This window comes from Chenopodium album, chromosome 15 (assembly GCF_948465745.1).
Source record: "Chenopodium album chromosome 15, dcCheAlbu1.1, whole genome shotgun sequence".
NCBI lineage: Eukaryota > Viridiplantae > Streptophyta > Magnoliopsida > Caryophyllales > Amaranthaceae > Chenopodium > Chenopodium album.
In genome coordinates this window covers 19266201-19287613 of record NC_137848.1, presented here as the reverse complement: position 1 = coordinate 19287613, position 21413 = coordinate 19266201, and the positions used below count along the sequence as shown (strand labels likewise).

At 30.5% G+C, this 21413-nt stretch overlaps 1 long non-coding RNA gene, 1 other non-coding gene and 1 pseudogene across 3 annotated transcripts; 1 reads left to right on the top strand and 2 right to left on the bottom strand.

Moving 5' to 3' along the window:
• The first annotated feature begins 468 nt into the window (after window positions 1-468).
• Window positions 469-575, top strand: LOC145583502 (small nucleolar RNA R71). Its single transcript, XR_014100145.1, has one exon. It is a non-coding gene; the product is annotated as a small nucleolar RNA R71 (small nucleolar RNA).
• Window positions 576-1984: 1409 nt separating this feature from the next.
• LOC145583043 (uncharacterized) lies at window positions 1985-9756 on the bottom strand. Its single transcript, XR_014100009.1, has 2 exons — window positions 8834-9756; window positions 1985-2628 (listed from the first exon to the last, which is right to left on the bottom strand). It is a non-coding gene; the product is annotated as an uncharacterized LOC145583043 (long non-coding RNA).
• A 6454-nt stretch (window positions 9757-16210) lies between these two features.
• LOC145582046 (protein CYTOSOLIC ABA RECEPTOR KINASE 4-like) lies at window positions 16211-18458 on the bottom strand (annotated as a pseudogene). The gene is made up of 5 exons (XR_014099733.1): window positions 18291-18458; window positions 18071-18154; window positions 17115-17371; window positions 16904-17030; window positions 16211-16803 (listed from the first exon to the last, which is right to left on the bottom strand). The product of XR_014099733.1 is annotated as a protein CYTOSOLIC ABA RECEPTOR KINASE 4-like (transcript).
• Between the last annotated feature and the right edge of the window lie 2955 nt (window positions 18459-21413).

The window sequence follows — 21413 nt, the reverse complement described above, 5'->3', positions numbered from 1 at the left end:
TTGTTGTGTGTCATCATCTCATTCAACTTCTTGTCACTCACCGCCATGTAAGTGTTCAAAATTTTTGTTTGGTTTTCAATGATCTCCTCCAAGTTAGTTCTAGAAGATTGGGGTTGAGCATAAGAATTATCACCTTGGGTCTTTGGAATAAAATCGGGTGGGGGACCCCTTTGAGCATTGTTTTGAAAACTTCCCCTACCTTGGTTGTTCCAATTACCCCTATTTTGATTTTGACCATAACCTTGATTATGGTTACCATAACCTTGGTTATAATTACCATAATTTTGGTTTTGATTTTGGCTACTATAACCTTGGTTGTTATAGTTACCTCGGAAATTTTAGTTTCCTTGGTTCCTATTACCACCACCTTAGTTATAGTTGTTAAAATTCCCATGGTTGTTGTAATTATTCAATTATCTCTAAGGACTAAGGCCACCATAGAAGATTTGAATAATTTGGTAAGTAGGAATTCCGTGGTGAGGACATTCTCTTTGATACTCCTTGTATCTCTCCCATGCTTCATAGAGGCTTTCACTAGGCTTTTGCTTGAAACCTTGAATTAAAGCTCTATCCTTCGCCGTTTTCTTTTGTGGATAGAAACGGGATAGAAATTCCTTGGTCACTTCGTCCCATGTCCTTAGAGAATTCTGCTTGACCTCCTTGTCTAGCCATTCCAATGCACGCCCTATGAGGGAAAAGGGAAAAAGCTTGAGGCGGATGAATTCTTGGGAAATTCCATTTACTTTTATAGTGTTGCAATACTTTTCAAACTTCTTGAGATGATTTAGTGGGCTTTCATTCTTGGCCCCACTAAATTGTCGCCTCTCTATCAAAGTGATCATTGCCGGCCTTATTTCAAAGTCATTAGCCGGTGTTGTTGGCGGAGCAATACCACTCTCAAATCTGTAGGCACCGGGAGTTCCCAACTCCTTCAAAGCAACCCTTGGTACTTCATCCATGCTTCCTTGTTCTTCTTCTTGAAATTCTTCTTCACTTGATGAGCTAGAACTCAAGTATCATCTAATAATTCTTATCCTTGCGATTGTTCTCTCAATCTCCGGATCAAAAGGTACTAAAGTCCTTCCTCTTGTCCTATGCATACAATCTCAAAGAAACAATTAGTAGCACGGCTACAAGTGTAGCCTAAAAGAGAAAAATCTTTTTATATTTTTGAAATGAAATGAAATAGACTCGACAACAATAGCAAACAACTACGACATTCCTCGACAACGGCGCCATTTTGATGGAGGTTGGATTCTAGGTCGTTGAAACTAAAATTCCTCCAATCAAACTAAATTTGTAACCAAACCTACACCTAGCTAGTAATAGGGCAAGTTCGGGTCGAACCACTAGGAATGGGGGGAAGTTTTCTATGGCCAAAGTCAAGCTATTTCGAAGTATAAGAGGTAGTGTAGGTTTACTAAAATTCAACTAATCAACAAAGTAAATCAATATATCAAGACACTAGGGATTTAGGATCCACATATTCTTGCAATGGACACACACTAATTGGGTTGGAGATTGATTAATTCAAGTATTGCGAGGGAAGATAGACAATGCAATCAAAAGATCTCAATAAGCTATCTCCTAGAGGTCTAGCTAGCGCCAACTACGAAAGACTCTAACTAGGAACGTCACAAACCAAGCTCAATCGACAAATGCGAGCTACAAATCAATGGTCCGTATCAATGTAGACACACAATGCAATCTAGTATGACAATTAAAGTTAGCTACTCTTTAACTAATCACACACATGCACAAAATCAATCAACCAATTTAATCTCAATGCTAAATCAATCAAAAACCCCCAATTAGCTATGATCCATCACTCAAACATGCTTCACCACATCCCTAGCTAGTAAACTACTCACAAGCCATGAAAGAAATCAAGATCAAAACTAAGCTAATCAACAAATTCATTATCATCATTTCAATCAAACAAATTCAATCAACTAATCATTAAACTTGAACAATCAACAAACAATTGAATTCAAAAGCTAAAGATTGCATTAAAGTAAAAGAAATCCTTACAAACTTTGATGAAATCAATGGAGTAGAATCATCAATCATCAATCATCAACCATGAGTTTCTCTCTCTAAAAATCTAAGAACAAGTGTTTCTCTCTCTAAAAATCTCTACTCTAAAAACTCTAATTAATTCTCTCTCTAAAAAATTGAATTCTCTTATGAAAAATCCCCTAAAAATAGAAGAAAAATCTATATATAGTAAAACTAACAAAGAGAAATTAGTTAGATCGTCCAAAATAGACCCGTACAGGTGCGGCCTTCTTCAAGAGGATGCACGGCCGCGCAAAAGACGGTACGGAACAAGGGGAGCAACAGACACGGCCGCGCCTGGGAGCAGGGCAGCCCTCTTCCCCTTCATCTTGACGCTCCTCGTGCACTCCACTTAATGCTCTTAATGAACACGGGACATGGCAGTTTCTAAAACACCTTGACGGTGGGTTCAACACCAGAATTGGTGCCCCCACGGCATGAATGCACGGCCTAAGGTTACTTGGAACTTGCACATCTCCAAACTAGGGCTTTAAATGGAAGACACTAAGCATCCCAATCAATGCAAAACCCGGGAAGACACCTCGGGAATTCTTGGACAACGATCTTAACCTGAAAATGAAAGAAAACAAACAAATAAAAGGGAAAAAGACAAAATAAACCAAGAAATACACGAAAATGGAAAATCAACTAAGGAAAGTGCAAACTAAAGAAATAAAGAGCAAAACTAAGGAAAAAGGAATGAAAAGGGCTATAAAAGTAATCTGAAATCACCCTAAAAGAGAACAAATGAGTGCCATAAATGACACTCATCAAGGGACAAGTACAACAGGTAATTTTTTTTTTTTTTTTTTTTTTTAAGAACTGATGGAGCTCTAGTGACAAATCTAGCCAAGCTGACATTTATTTGAGAAATTATTTCACCATATTTACAAGTAGTACGTATATCCCAAAGTTTAATTATCTAAAAGTTGTCATATGGTCAAAAAAGCATCAAAATTAAATAATTTAAATTAAGTGGAGTTAGATATATACTTTTATTAAGTTATTAATCCATTAACAATAGTACTCGTAACAAATTTTTTTTAGCTTAAAGCAAAGTTTCCCAAGTTTATTGCATGTGAAATGTCTTATATTAAAAAGTAAAAACCTTGATTGATATTAAAATCTACACGGAATACATTTCCTTCACGCATAAAATTGCTCTAATAATTGAAAATTTTAGAGGGTAGTACTCAAGGAATAACATTAGATTGTTGACATCATTATCCCTCCTCTTTGTTTTGCTCTCTAGCTAATTGTAAAGCAAAAATTGTTGAGTTAAATAATAAAAAAAATTTCCTCATGCGATTGAATGAAGTCCCAATAGCTATGCCTATAATATATAGAGATAATATGATTATTATGCATTAAAAAAATAGTAACTCCTAAACCTCCACTGAATTTGACAATCAACATTAAAAAAAAAAACGGAACACTACTCTTACTCCCTAGTACTCAATAGTCAGTATCTGTGCACATTAATATCCAAAACAACGGCTAGGTGAGCTTCAATATGAAAAATTTGTGATGCATAGGTTCTAAAAATAACTTTGACTACCAACATAAAAAATAAAATAAAATAAAATAGTACTCAAATCAAAATCTGAATTACCCAAAGTTGAACGTGAGAGTTCATCTATGGAACTCCATAACCTAACAAAATTGTGGTAGTTGACTGCAATACGCAATTTAATTACAAACCTTAATAAAAAATAGATATAACAATAATCACAAATATCACAAAAAATGAAAGCAAGTGTAATGTAGCTCTTCCTTTGTCTACATTTCTAATGTTAATCAAACACCACTTTTGTATTAAGCTTGCATATCACATAGAATCTCTTGAACAATGTTAGATTTGTCTTGCTTATTATTGAATTCGCTTTTAATAATCATAACAAGATACTTCAAGCGTTCCACGCGGTGACTTTGACCGTATTTTGTGCTTTATTAGTCTGCAAAGTGACATACTATCACCTTATTTTTTTAGTTGACACGTTTTGACTTTAGCACTATTCACACAACTTCCTTTTACTGTATTTTGTGCTTATACGTGATGAAAATTATAGTCATGTGAGATCTTGTTAGATTCGTCACGTTGTATACTTTAAAATATCAACTTTTCATAATTTTTACTTATCAATAATTAAATATATTAATAATTGAATAAGTGTATTGGCAAACGTGACTAAAGAAACGTGTCAACTAAAAAGAAACGAAAAAAGTATTAATTAAATAAGCAAAATTAACATTTTTAACTTAAAAATTACAACAAAATATATGCATACTGTGTATTGAATTTTCCTCCATTATTGCGAAATATGATTTTGCTTTCATATACTTGATCATAAACATCCTAGAATCATGTCTACAATAAATAAAATGTGCAATTATAAGAGATGATCATAAGATATAACTAGGATGGAAATATTATCACATACGACCCATTCATTTGTTTTTGCGTATCACAAACTTCCATATCAAACGAGGTCACTTCCTTAAATATTTTATTCAAGGGTGCATCACTTACGTACACATTTCGTGGTTTTTGCTAGCTAGTACTCAAATTAATTAAAATATTAGTTTTTCCAAAAAAAATAATAATAATCATAATAATGAGCCTAAGGTTAATTGTCAACAATATGTAACACATAATACTTGGGAGGTGATACACATACAATTGTTGTATGTGGACCAAACATACAACACCATTTAAAAATTGACAACACATCATTAACTTAAAAAATGAGAGGGAAAAATTTTGGTTTCTGGCGCCATTTACTAGAAAAGACGGGATAAAATTTCATTGGCAGCAATTAGTCTTTCTTGTTACTAACAAAATATTTTACGTTACTAAAAATTATGATTTTGTTACTAGAGATAATAACGTCCTAGTTAGCACCATTAATGAAGAGAGATGTTATTTATAATAATCATATAATACTTCATTTGACGATATTTTACAAACGACAAATCAAAAAATTATTATAAAAATACCAATAAAATAATTTTTTTAATGATCTTTCTACAGACATCCATATCAATATATTTTCGAATATGTTATGAAGATGGACAATTTTAACCTTACTATAGTGTGTCATTTTATCATTTTAACCTTATTAACAAGTGTTAGTATTTTATCATTTTCGTTACTAAAAAAATTTCAAACATACCAAAAAAGTACTAATTATATTTATTATATGTAAAGTAACCATGTAATATTAAATAGGTGTTGGATATAGTTATACAATTATCAAGTGTTGTATGAATTAATTCATACATTGAAAGGTTTAATTTATTCATTAAAGGTTTTAAATTAAATAATTAAGGGTCAAAATAAAATCACGAAAGGTTACACACAAATTAATATCAGCTATTGCTAAATACTCTCTTGTATTTATAACTTATCTCCTTAAATATAATCTTGCATTGTTGCCATCTTTAGTGGAAAATTACATATTAGAAAGTGCTATTAAATGAAAATTACATATTAGAAAGTGTTATTTAATGAAATTAAATCACAAAATGTTACACATATTACAAACTTTAATATATATATATATATAAAAGTTGTTACTTTTCGTTTAAAAAAATGTTGTTACTAAAACAGTGTCATATATGCATATAATATATAGTTTTAGATACTTTATTATCATTCTTTGTTACCATATAATTATGTGAATAAGAATACTATACTAAAAAATGTTGTGATTAAGGATGAGATTCGAATCTGGTACCAAATTGAATGTGTAACGATTCACGAGTAGTGTGCTAGTAACCAACATTGCGAGATATTCACCATGTAAACGTAACATTTTGCAAACGAAATATATTATTCATCACTACATCGTCGGTAATTGATCATATACTAACGATTTTTGTTACCAATTAATTTACGAAGGGCATGTTTACATTTACTGAAGTGAGCTGAACTAAACTGAACTGAACTGATTGGAGCTGAGCTCAACTGAACTGATTGGAGCTGAACTAAACTGAACTGAGCTGAGCTGAAATGAATATTTTATGAGAGAAGGAAATTAGAAGCTGAACTGAATTGAACTGATTGGAGCTGAACTGAACTGAATTGAACTGAAATAATTAAGCTGAAGTGAACAGGCTCGAAATTATTGCGTTTGTCATTTTGGGGGGATTTTCTTCATTTTTGACGTTCTTATGTTTGAAATTTTATTTCTTCCATTATTGACATTTTATGTCCCTTGAATCTCTTTTATCTAATAATTAAAATAATAATGCAAGCAATTTAATCTCCTAAAATAGATGATTAATATTTTTATCTTTTACCCCTTTGAAAAATAAAAATTCCAAATTCAACTTGAATTTTAATGGAGAACAAAAATATGGGAGGATTTAAATTAGTATTTAAACATAAAAATAACATTATAAATATTTAAGACCCTGTTCTGTTCACCTTATTTTCACTTATTTCGTGGTTGATAAGTTCAGATATGTTCAAATAAGGGTTAATAAGTTCAGATAAGATAAGTTCAGGAAAAATAAGTTCAGATAAGTTGTGATAAGGGTTAACTAGCGCTACCCAAGTTTAATTTATAACTAAAATAATTTCTAATAAGGGTTAATAAGTTCAGATAAATAAAAACCAGGTGAATAGAACACACCCTATCTAATTAAGCTTTAAGCCATATGCAAACCAGAGTTAGGCAAAATATTATGCCAGGTGCGTGCAATGCCTCTAATGAGTCTAATCTAATAATATGAATATTACATCAATTTACCACTCATATACTATGAATCTAAATAATTAGCAGTGTAAATGACACCACTCTAATGTGCATTTTTATAAGTATAATATATAAAAATGTAATTAGAGTGTCGTATTTGGATGGATGAATGCCCACCTATGTTCGGTGTCTTTGCTGGACAAAACTCAATTATAATTAACTGGGTTTTTTTTTAAAAAAAGGTTGTATAATATTGAGCAATCTTACCGATAGAGAAGGAGAGTGGTCTATTTAAGGAGGGAAGGGGTACACTTGAAAAATAGAGGTCTAAATCTAGAGTATCCAGCGAGATAATATAATTTCAGGAACAAAAGAAAAGAGTTCACCATGGAAGAAAAATGCAACGGGAGGAAAATTTGCTATTTCATGGAAGACAAATGAACAGTAATTTTTGTTAAAAAAAATAAATTCACAAAGTAAATGTGACCATTGAAAATAATAAATTTTTTTGAATTTCAAATATTATGGTATCAAAAATTTCAATTTCAATTCAAATGAAATTTCATAGTGAGTGGAATTTAGGGCCCAATTTTACAACCAATAAAAAAAAGCCATGTTATATTGTATGTAGGCCCCACATACAAGGGTTGTATGTGTAGCCCTTCTCCATAATACTTACTAAATCTAAAGCCAAGTTTTTCCGAATATTTGTGGTCGTTAATGAGTTTTGAAGATAACATCTCTTCTCTTCTATTTGAATGACAACTAAAAATTAATGACAAGTTGTCCATAACAACGGACCATCTATCTTTTATAACATAGGAAAGTAAACCTACAACAAAATATAATAGTATTTATCCAATAAAAAAAAAGTTATAAAAAGTTGTAAAACACAGTAAAAATGTATGTTTTTTTAGACAACACAATGAAAATATATATACCTGTTTAATATGTCTAGTGTCTTTGGGAATAATTTTTTTTTCAAAAATGATATAACCGGTGCCAAACCAGTTTCATATGGCTCATCATTATGAACATCCTAAGTCAACACTTGACCCTGAATAATATCAAAGTTAAAATATATTTAAGTGATTGTCCAAACTATATCACCAATTATTAATACACAATTAATACCCGAAATACTGCAGGTAAATATAAATTATGTGATTGAATTTTGATTGCTCTCAAACTCATATCAAATGCATCCAATTCTACAAGCTGCATTATATTTTGCTGACTAAAATTAGTTACCTAGTATTCAAATGACTTATTTATATTAAAAGGAAAAGTAAGAAACTTACAAAATCATGAAGGCTTAAATCTGGAAATAAGCATATAACATCATCCACTGCCCAAAATATAGACGTCCAATGAGAGCTATATATAGTTTGGATCCTATCGTTATAATTATATAGTCTCTCACATATTTCTCCTTCTTCCACCCTTAAATATTTCAAATATTCCTTGTATAAAGGTGTGATAGGACGTGCACAAAAGCTAGACATATTGCACTGCCAAAAGCCAAAAAAATAAATACGAATAGCCAAAAAAATAATTAAGAATGGCTCCATATAATATAAATGGATAAACCACTTAATAATACCATCATCAACACTATATTTACAATCCCGTAGAAAAAAACCACTATTTCATACCTTGTTTATTTTTTTTTCTTAGTGTTGAATTTTCAACAATTTTGTCCTATATAAAACAATTTCTTATACTTCCTCCGTTTTTATTTTATTGCACCATTAGGACTTTTACACTATTCACTTAATCTTCTTTGACCATCATTCGTGATTTATACATTAGGAAAAATATAGTCATGTGGAATCTAATTAGATTCGTATCGAACTCTACTTTTCAAATATCAAATTTTTATAATTTTTACAAAAGTATAATTGAAAATATTAATAGCTAAAGTAATGCATTGACAAACATAAAATCTCTTATAATGCAATAAAAAAAGAACAGATGAAGTATATTAAATGAATAACCAATTAATGCACTTATAATACTATAGTCAAGAAAAAAAACATGCACTAAATAACAAATACGGTGGTTTGATTCTTTACCTTCATTGGTCCACTAGTTGATTTCGGTGGAGGCGATCACATCTTGAGCCTTTTCTTTCTTGAACATTCAACTTCAACAATAGGACTATATCTAAGAGCAAGTTTAGCCCCAAGTCTTTGAATGTGACATCATTTTTTATGGTTTTCATTGAAAATGATACCATCAAATTCTTGTTAAGACTCATTAAGACTTACACAAATTTATCACTTTAGCCCTAAGATTTAAATATTTGACATATTATATGTAAAAAAAAAAAAAAAAAAAAAAAAAAGGATAATAAAAATAAAAGTGAAGTGGGTCCCAATCTCAAGTCTTAAGTTGAGTCTTAGAATTTCAAAACTCGACTTGAGACTTGCTTGAGATTTTTGAAGAAAAATGGGAAAAGTGTTAAGCATAAGTCTTAAGTCTCAAAATAATGATGTCATCCCAAGTCTTAAGACTTGTGGTTAAAGTTACTCTAAGTGTTATTAAACCACTAGAAAGGGTGGGCTCATTAAAAGAGATGTTCTTAAGGCTTGATGGAATTCCTTTTTTCTTTTTTTTTCCTATTCTAATACCATGCTCATCCCTAATATTCAAACTTTTATTATATTGTGGATTAAAATCTTCAACATTATCCTTTTAAAAAGGAGACTTTCTAGAAGATGTTAGGTTCTTTTGGCATACCTCATTAACAACTTGTTCTTTATCCTTATCACCACTATCTTTTAAGATTAATTCTTGTTGTACAACTAAAGATTTTTTTTTTTCTATTTATTCATTACTTTTTACAAAGTTCCAAAAAAATATATCAAATTTTGACTTCAAAATTATCAATGACTTCACCAACATCATCAAATGATGGTTGTGAGTACATTTCTTGTTTTTAAAATCATTAAAATTTTCATTTATATTGATGATTAGTTTTTCAATATTTTCTAAGCGTCCATGAAAGTTTTCTCCATTATCAGTAATTTGTATTATAGGTTGGTTCATGTTCTTATCTCTAATTGTCATAGACTAATCTGCAAGACATTGACATACACACACAAAATAAACAAATAAAATTAAAAGAAACAAAGAAGAAATATCAAAGCCTATACTACCATCAAATTCTTTAATCTAAAGGTTCTTGGGTCAATCATTTATTAGCAATTGATCATGTTGGTAGCAATTGCATTGAAATGTATAGATTGGAGAAATCACGATTCCGCCCAAAAGTATGGATTATACTCATAGCAATTTTAATGAGAATTAATGAACTTATAGTAATCCAAGCAATTAAAGAATCCCCATGATGGTTCATAGACTACTTCATATTGACCAACTTTAATTGACAATGAAGCTTCCACTTGCGCTATACAACCATAAATCAGTTAAAACATTTTATATTTATAAACTGATTATAAAAACCTTATACGCAATCATATCACGAAAGCAAGGAGATAAAGCACGAAGTATGGGTCCGAATCCTCTATCCCACTATTGTGTCCCATTTCATGTCCCATTCAATTTGATTGGTCCATGTCATTTTAAATATCAATATTCTTTATTCAAATTTTTAATAGCAAATTAAATTAAATAAATTTTTACATAATTTATATTCTAGTCCTTATCTATCTCTCTCTCTCTTTTTTTATCCTTTATACAATTACGTTTAATTCAACCTCATTTTTTTTATACTACCTCCATAACTTTACGTAGAACCCTTGATAGACATGGTAAAACAATCAGAGCATATCAATCATTATTATAAAAATTCATAGTTTAGTAAAGATACAACTTGACTGTAAATTCAAAACTTTTAGGAAATTGAAAATGCAGAAAACATACACACATAAATTAAAGCAAGCTGGGACATACACACGAAATCGCTCGTCAATACTTCTCGTGGAGTATCCATTAAAGTGAATTGTAGTGCTTTAATATTTATGAATGCATTTAGAGAAAGAATAAATTGAGGTAACTAAAAAAAAAATTGGATTCTTCGTAGAGTTGTGGAGGTAGTATAAAGAAAAAATAATAATGAGATTGAATTAAACGTAATTGTATAAAGGAGAAAAATAAAAAGAGAGATATAAGGACTAGAATATAAAATATGTAAAAATTTATTTAATTTAATTTGCTATTAAAAATTAAATAAAGAATATTGATAATTTAAAATGACGTAGACCAATCAAATTGAATGGGACATGGAATGGGATACATTAGTGGGATAGAGGATTCAAACCCACGAAGTATAGTTGTGCAGCGCAAGGGGAAAATAATTCATGAAATGTGATATGAAAAAAAAAACCCAAATAAATTCAGCATTATTGTGGTGAGAAAATCAACCAAAAAAAAAAAAATTATTATAAGAAAAAACGCATATAAATCAAGTAAAAACAATGAAACAGGAACAATTACTTGTTAATCAACCTCAAACTCAATTGATAACTCCTAAATCAAACCATAGAAAAACCCTTAAAATTTATCGCTTAAATTCTATTAGAATTAAACACCCAATTGAACAATTAATGTAGAAAAAGTGAAATTAAGAACTAAACAACATCAAGATCATCAAAAACTATAGTAACAATACTTTAAAATATTATTCAAATTATCATAAATTCAACCAAATTTGAGAGTTGAAATAGCCTAAAATACGACAAAGATTAAACTTACCAAATCAATTCCAATCGATTTGAAGAGATGCCATGCAAAGTGGATGAGAATTGAATTGAAGCAACACACAATTTAGAATAATGTAATAAAATAAATCAACAGTAGATAAAGGGAAAAAAAAAACTACTTTGTGAAATATGGGAAATTGATTGATAGTGGATTAGAACGTGGTTGGATTTTAATGCTTTTTTTTTTTTAAATGATCTCCAAAATAAAATCAAAAGTGAACCTCATCAACAATTTATATTAGTCAAAAAAAAAAGGGTTGTGTTTTAATCTAATACAACGGCCACAATTTTATTGTGGCCACTCAAAAGTCATCCATATATGTGTGTGTGTGTAGTATAGATTTAGGATCATGTGCCAACTAGCTCGAATAATACGAACTGAGAACTCATCCGAGTCGTCCATCGCGTTAAATCTGACGGTCTACACTTCACCCGCCTCATTAAGGGTATTTTCGTAATTTCTTTAGTTGAATGAACTCCCTTCCAATTCATGCGTTGCTCATTTTCTTTCTCTCTCTTCTTCTGCATTTTCTCTCTCTATTTTCGAATTCGCTCAAAGGCGATTTTTTGCGATTACAATACTTGGCTTGCGCTAATTAATTATTCAAATTCTTTGATTTCGATCTTCTAGTACTTCGTATTCTTCGATTTTTGTTATTCATTGAGGAAACTTTCTTGTTTTCTCTATATTATTTCGATTTTAAATCCAATTTTTGGGAGTTTGATTGCAAAATTAGGGTTTTTTGAATCATTTGTTTGAGTATTTGTGATTTCATCAGTTGAAATATTAGGGCATTTACATTTATATGTTTCCGCATTTGCAGTTTTGTTGTTGAATTTTGCTAATGCAGTTTTGTTGTTGAATTTTGCTTCCTATTGTCGAATCTTCGTTTTCTATATCCAGTTCTTCAATGATTTTCATCAAACGCTCGACTACTTACTCGTACATGAAGTACCTGAACTTTGATCCAAATTGTCGATTTTCAATTACAATTTGTGTTTCAATTTATTTGAATTTGAAATTACGGTTTTGCTATTAACAGTTTGAGCAATTTGCAATTTCGCTCATGACTTTATGTTTACATATTTTTTGGTTCATGACTTTATGTTTGGATGATGGATATAACTCCTTGTTGTTTATGTCTTTCTTGATGCAGTTGGCGAAATCATCTTATGATGTCTCCAAATTTGCTAGTATTGCGTTGGTTGATATTGATTCAGAGGATGTGCAGGTGTATGTCAAGTACTTTGACATCACACTAATACCTTCAACTATCTTTTTCTTTAATGCACACCATATGAAGATGGATTCTAGGTATGTTTAGTTTGTCTAAGAATGTTTGTTGTTCATATTATTATTTTTTCCAACTAGCTATTGTCATTTCAAGTTATTTTTTGGCTTAGTTACTTTGATTATGTTGTAAAATCCTTTTGTTGATTTGGTTTTGAGTGATAATACGTTTGCTGATTGATTATGATTACACTTTGTATTACCTGGGGTCATGATTCATGAATGATATCTCAAATTGCCCACTTCTGCATATATTTTCTTCTGAAATCACAGTTGCAGACTTGCAGTTAGTTAGTTGTCTATAGTTGATGCCTTTTAATGAATCTCTACCGTTTCTCGGGAATTGTTTACTCAACCTGGAATTTCTCTAAAAATGCATTTGAGATTTTTAGATGTGGATTTAGCTGAAGGATAGTTCAGCTAGGTCTGATCTTCATTAAACCCTTAGATTAGATACACATATGTGTTTAGGCTGTATTTTCTATATCACTTTTTCTCCATATTGCTCTATTATGTAGGAGTTACGCGAGACAAAGGTGGATCTGGTTCACCTAATGAGTTGTAAGATTGAGGTTTCTTCATTATGTTGAAACAGGACTGCAGATTACACTAAATGGATAGGAGCATTTCACAAAAAACAAGATTTTATTAATGTCGTCGAGGTTAGTGACAACTGGAATACTTTTGACTCATTGTTATGTTACTTGGATTTTGCAAATCTATCATACTACTATGCCAGATTTTAGCTGGGGAAAGTAACACTCATTAAGTGAGACAAGTTTTTCTGTATAGCTTGCATATTCTTCAAGTAGATTGATCAAACTGTTCCATTTAAGATATTGGTGGTGTCTGACTGTCAGCTACATGAATACTTAGCTTTGGTCTAGAGAGGTGAAGGAATTGATAGCTGATGACATCAATTGGTACAAACTCAGTGCAAGAAATTTCCGAATATGTAGAGAATCTGTTTGTCTATTTTTTATTACTTTCAATGTTAAATATACAAGCCTACTAGCTCAACAGGTAGAGCATTGTGTAATTGCACAAAGATGTGGGTTCGAATCCCACGTAGGTTCATTTGTGTAATATGAAGGACTAGGTTTTATAATAAAATTTAGTTTGTTTAATTAGGTTTTTAATTTTTTTTTTGTTTACTTTTGATATCGTTTTCCTTACTTTTAATTTAAAACCCTTTACATTGAACTCCATATGTTTTTAATAAATGACTCATCATGTTAGGACATAAAAGTCAATTAATGACTCAAAGATTTTGTGTTATAAAGTTGCCAATGTTGCCAATACTTTTGGGGATCTTTCCTCAAAGTAAGTTGTCCCCTATTCTAAGCACCTCTAATTTAGGAAGAAAACTGAGCTCCAATTAGTTTAATATGGCTAATGTTACCTTTAATGCTTCTCTTATTTACTTTTTGAGTATATCTTATTTACTTTTGTATTTATTTTCTTTACTTTAAAATATTTTATGTATAAAGAAACTAAAAATGACTCTATAATAGCCTACTAGCTTAATTGTTAGAGCATTGTGCAAGTGGACAAAATATATGGGTTCAAATTCCACGTAGGTTTTTTTTTTAACGCTTTGAACCATTTGATTATAGATACACTTTTGATTGTTTTGTATTTATTACTTTTATGTTTTTCTAATTCACTTTTGTGTAGGTATTATTTACTTTTGAAAAAACGGAAACAACAAATGCTATATCACATATATGTACATCAAATTGGAACTCTTGGAGGTAGTTCATATTGACTCTAGTATACTTTGAGTACAAGAAAATTTTCAGATACCTTGTTACTGAGAATTATGCTATTAGCAGGTCAGAAGTTTTCATCCCAATCCAACTCCCTTGCCACTTCCATGATCCCCGCACCATGAGAAACCAACATAAGATATTAAGAAATTCGTATACTTTAGAGCTAATTTGATTTACTTTTTAGTTGATTTTAATTACTTTTTAGTTGATTTGATTAACTTTTAAGATATTTTGAATAACTTTAGATTGTTTCATAATAATTACTTTTAGAGATAGCCTATGTAGGAATCGAACCTACACCTCTATGAATATACGAGCAATCGAGATTGTAGTTTCTGAATTTCTTTTTGGTGGAATAGTATCTTATAGGTCTATTAATCTATCTATTTGAGCTGCTTGAAATGATATAGAGTTCCTAACCCCTTTATGAGTTTGCTACGTTTATTGTATAGACATTTTGATTTACTTTTGATATTTTTTTATTTACTTATGATATTTTTTTTTTTCGAATGTTAAATATATACTAGCCTACTAGCTCAATTGGTAGAGCATTGTGCAGTTGCACAAAATATGTGGCTTCAAATCCCACGTAGGTTCATTTGTGTAATCTAAATATTAGAATTCGTAATAAAGTCTACTTTTATGTTTTTATTAGATTTCGTTCTTCTTTTTTTTGTTTACTTTTGATATAGTTCTACTTACTTTTAATTTGAAAATCTCTCCATCGAGCTCAATATATCTGTTTCTTATAATTTGACTCATCTTGTAAGGATATGAAAGTCAAAGAGTTTTGTGTTACAACAAAGTTTCCTTAGTCATTTATCATTTTAAGATAGTTTATTATTCGTATACTTTTGAGCTAATTTGATTTACTTCAATGATATTTTGATTTACTTTTTAGCATTGTTTATTTATTTTAGAGTAATTATGATTTACTTTTGACATATTTTGCTCTATGTTTGATTTCTTTTCATAGTTATTTTGATTTACTTTAGAGATATATTAATTTACATTTCTAGTTTTTCTACTTCAATGATATTTTGATTAACTTTTTAGTATTTACTTTAAAGTAATTATGATTTACTTATGACATAGTTTGCTCTACTTTTGATTAAACCTTTACATTGAACTTCATATACTTCTTTCTCATAACTTGATTCATTTTGTAAGGATATTTAAATCAAGAATTCAGAAATATTGTGCTATTTCCAAGTTTTCATAGTGTCATTACTCATTAAAAGCTAATCAATTGTTCGTATACATCAAGCTAATTTGATTTACTTTTTGGTTATTTTGGTTTACTTTTGAGGTATTTTGTATAACTTTTAGAGTGTTTGATCCCTAACTCTACAAAAGTTCATCACTTTATTCCTAGTTTGATATACTCACTCTTTTGTACTTATTACTTTTGAGCTACAATGATTTACTACAAAGATGATTTGGTTTACTATTGAGGTGTTTTTAGTTATTTTTAGAGACAACCTATGTAGGAATCGAACCTACATCTCCTATGCATTTGCATAATGCTCTACCATTTGAGCTAATAGGTTTTAGTATACTTAGTGCAATAATCTGAAACATAAAAATATGACACATGATTCCTTGTATACTTAACAATTTATATCCCAAGTGTACAGTTATTTGCCCCGTCATTGCATACCTGTTTATTGAAACAAACAAGAAAGGTTCAATTCCTCAAAGCACCAGTGAGTTAGAATGTCATTAAAGGCTTTGTCTGTCAATATTGATCCAATTAATTATACAGTAGTTATCATCATAAGGAGTTCTGCCTAATATTAAACACAATCCTGGTTTCTCTATCATCTTTGACATAGCTTATCCTAGTTCCCTGGAAAGGAGTCCAGTCCTAGTGATCTTCATTGCGCCTAAAAGTAAGCACCATTCTACTACCAATTAAGAGATGAGTAAAATGATAGGAATAAGCCATGATATATACTAGATTTTTCATTATGGAAAGGGAAAGGGGGGCATACTCAGGGGCATGGTAACCAAATGTTCCCAGGACTCTAGTTGAGTGCAAACGAGCTGCTGTCTCTGAAGAAGCACTTGTGCTATTTTTGACAAGAAGTCTTCGAACAACAGGACATTGCTAGATCTAACATCTAGGTGAACAATAGAAGGTTGCACCTTCTCATGCAGGTACTCTAGACCTTGTGCAGCTCCAAAGGCAATTTTTACTCTTTGTGCCCATGTTAGAGTAGGCCCTGGTGCTGCACCTTGTACTCCTTTCCTTCCTGTACAGCGCATCAAAAATAATTTAATTACAAAAATTGCAAACTATTCTGCTGCCAATTTAAAAGACAAGTAAGATGATCGGATTAAGAGATGGAATACCATGTAATACATCATGTAAAGAGCCCATTGTTGTGTACTGATAGACCAATATTCTGTTAAATTGTTCCAAACAATAACCCATAAGCTCCGTAAAATGCTCATGCTTTAGTCTTGAAACAATCGACAACTGCAATGAGCCACCACTTATCAGAAAACAGGAACAAAATTCCTAAAAATATAAAACCATACTATGTAGAAAAATGTAAGATACCTGAGCTGCAAAGTCGGAATCTGAATCCTGTGCAGAACTCGTGTCCAATTTCTTTATTGCAGCCTCTAGGCCGTTGTTTAACATTCCATGGAAAACCCTTCCATAAGAACCTTCTCCAACCAGAGTTTTCTGACTGAAGTTGTTGGTAGATTTGTTTAGTTCATCCAATGGCACAGCTGGCAATTCTATTGGCAAAGCTTTTACTGGCGCTCCACTTCTTGTTCCATTACCAGTTTTCGGCTCACCTCTATCCCCAACTATGATATGCCATCAAATGAAAGTTCCATATCAAACAAGCTAACTCCTAATTATATAAAATTCAGTATAGTGCTAAGGTTACACAATAATTAACATGATGACACTTCCGTAAATTAATATTCTTATCAGCTTCATTCATAGTTTTGTTAATCAACAATTTGATGTCAATCAAGTCTACCTTAATAGAATGGTTGACTTATATGGCCCTTGACTCATTATGATGAATCAAGTAGGAACTAAATGTATAAAGGTATCACTCCCACCTCCCAACCAAATAGGAACTAAATGTATAAAGGTATCACTCCCACCTCCCAACCAAATAGGAACTAAATGATGAATCAAGTTGTAACATTTTGGTTCTTGATTTCAGAAGTAGAAAAGGAGATTTTCAATTCTATTTACTCTTTCAAATATTTGATTTACTTTTAATTATTTTGTATCTACTTTTATAAATCATCACTCTAAAAAGTACATAATCAATATCCAAAATTCAATAATAAAAAAAATATATGTAGAAAAAAAAAACGACAAATTCAGGCATGAAAATCTTACAAATACTCCTCATAATTCATAAATTTACACAAAAATCAATAACAATAATAATTGAATAATCAAACAAAATTAATTCTCAAGTAATTGTTAATTACTTCAATTGTTTAGCTAAAATTAATATCAAAATTATAAAATGGAAAATATACCTGGATTTGAGCTTGATATATTCATTGTCGCTGAAGAAATTGCACTTGAGAAATCGGATGAACTCCAAAATTGTAGGCTTGTAGCTGACAAAATAAAATTAAACTTCGGCAATTATAATTTTGCGATAAGTCATATAATAAAAACAGTTCAAACTCCATAATTTTCTAAGATTATCACAACTGTATAAATTTCGCATAAATTAAAATTTTGAAATTATACCTAGTTTTTTAACCTTTCAACAAGTAATTTCATTCAAATCGAGTGAAAATCAATAAATAATTTCGTCAGTAGAAGAAATTAACATACGAGAAAGAAATTTATGGCAGTTTTTGAGAAGAATCAATGGCGATTTTTAGCAAAATTGGTGTGAGGAGAGAGAAAATGCTTTAAGAGATTGGAAATGGTCAGTGAGGTTGAAGAGAGAGAAAATTACGCTTGTTCTTTTTGGTGAAATTCATCTAGTTTGTTTGAAATAATCACAGTCGTTCATCAAGCGCGAATTTGAGGTTAATCTGATGGTTGAAATTAATTCTTAGTTCCTATTATTCGACTAGTTCTCATTATAACTTGGTATATATATATAGTTACACATTCTTTTATAATTGACAATATGTATGGAAATAATTTTTATCTAAATAATACGATACGGAGTATATATTTACCTAAACAATGTAATACAAATTCAATGTCTATAAACAAACGTAATACAAATCAAAAGTCCAACACTTTAAAAATGATACTCCCTCCGTTTCATAATATTAGTCTCATATGGAATCAATCACATAAAATAAGAAAATAAATATATTTGGAATCTAACATTAAAGTACAACATATTTCATAATTAGTTTATCTTATTTAACCTTTTTTGATTTTTCATTAGGAAATCACAAGTCATAATTGCATAATTTAAGGTAAAAATTTCCTTATTTAGAGTTATGTCATCAATCCACAATCAATTAATTCCAAAAAAAATCAAGTTATAAATGAATATATTCAATATGGGTAGATCTTTTTGAAACGCCCAAAATAGTATATGGGACTAACATTATGAAACGGAGGGAGTATGATAAATCTATTAATAGGAAATAAATTTCGCAATCCGCATTAAAAACCTTAAGCTTACATTTACTCATACACGGCATGCCATATGATGTGTTTTTCGCTCTTTCCAAAAGGAACAACGTAATTATATTTTGAGTTCACCATTTTGACCATGATTTTAAGGCACTCAATTCCAACTTCATCTCTCTACATAAAAAGGGGCATCCATACAATAATTATAATGAACATAAATACATCCACAACATAATTCTCATGTAAAAATATATAATATACCGTTAACTTGATTTTGCTCCATTCCAAGCAATTGGATGCTTTAATTTACTTAATCATATATACAGGACTTTCAATCCTACATAATAATAAAACATTATATTTGTGCTATATGAATAATTATTTATGAGATTTAATGCATATATATTATTTACTTGTGCTCTTGCTTATTGGTTATTGGAATTTCCATGTCAAAGTTCATTATGGTATCAAAAAATCGACCTACCCTTGGATCTTCAGCGTAAATGAGATACTTTTTTTTTTAACTATTTAAACAAAAATACGTTTTGTAAGCTCATACGATGATTGAGAAGACATTAGAAAAAAAGACTTTGATGAAAAAGTGTGGGAAGAAAACCTACAATTTCATTAGTCAGCTGAATTTGAACATTAGAAATATGTGACGAGTCCAATAGAAAATATAGTTTTTCACTTTTTCCACTATGTCAATAGTAGCTAAAAACCAATGACCATTGATGTAATCAAATATTGGAATGTAAACCTGTGATTAGACACATGTAACTAAAATGTAAAATCTATATATGAAAAATGTTAAAAAAAAAGGCACCGTAACATTAAATTTTTCTTGTAGTACCTGTTGAATAGCAGATGTGTCATTGGGAATATTATACTCACAAACTTCCCTTATAGTATGCACTTCATTTGGACACATCTTTACTTGATTCATAACATTCACCTTTGTAACAAGACTCTATACAATAATAGGTTGCCATGATTTTAAATTAAAAGGTTAATTTTTAAATTACCACCCAAAAATGTATCAATTTTTAAAATAACCACCCGTTAAATTTTTAATTTTACTTTATTACCCCTTAAATTCAAAAACTACTCTGATTACCACCCATTTCAAAATTCTGGTAGATTTCTCTTATATTAGCCCCACCCAATGACTCTTAGTGGTGACAGGAAGAAAATGATCAATAGGGGGGCAATTCAGACAGCAAGCTCTTGGTTTTTTTTAGTTTTTTTTCTTTTGGTTTTAGGTTGTCTTGTACTCAATAAACTGGTTTAAGGGGGGAGGTGGAGTGAAGACAGGGCTGATTGTAATGCTTAGACATAGCTGTTACTAGCCGTTGGGTGGGTCCACATAACGAAAATCCACCGAAATTTTAAAATGGGTGGTAATCTGAGTAGTTTTTAAATTTTAGAGGTGGTAAAATAAAATAAAAAATTAAACGGGTGGTTATTTTGAAAATGGATACATTTTTGGATGGTGTAGACACCTAATTGTGTCTCCCCAAAAACCAAACCAAGTGATGAATATCTTTCACGTCTTTGATTATCGAACAAAGTGAAATATGAAAGAGACTTGTGAATGCTTCTGTTTTAACAAAAATATTTCTTTCTATTTTTGAAAATATTCCTTTTTGTACCCTGTTTATGAAAAACTCCCATTCCTGTTTAGTTTGGTCCATGATAAGGGTCCAATAATGGTGTATTTGGATGGAGTTTGAAAAGAGCTTTCCAACGATATATTATAAGTCCAATTCCGATGAATAATGAGGAAGTTATGGCCAAAATACTACACTGGGCCCTAAACCGGATTTTACTTACGACCCAATGATCATGTGGAGGGTCCAAAGGTTTAATCCCATTCCTAAACTAATTAGGATTAATTAGAAGCTTCTATAAGTTTCTAAAAGATCTTAATTATCCTTTTTGAAAAGATAAGATTAAAGAATTTGAAATTGAATAAAAACTTTCCTTTTTTAAGTCCTAATTCTATTCGAAATTAAAGACGTTCAAAGACAGTCAGATATTATTTTTGTGCCCCATAATTTTTGTCCAAATCTTAAATGGTTGGATAGATCTTGAAATTATCTTTCCAATGATATATTATAATATTAATTCCGAGCGATAACGAAAAACATATGAAAGAAATACGAAACTCTATCCAAAACTGACACCCTTCCACTATTTTGACCATATCTTTTATTCTACAAAATATTTTAATCTGATTCTAATTGAGTTGGAAATTAGATTTCGAGA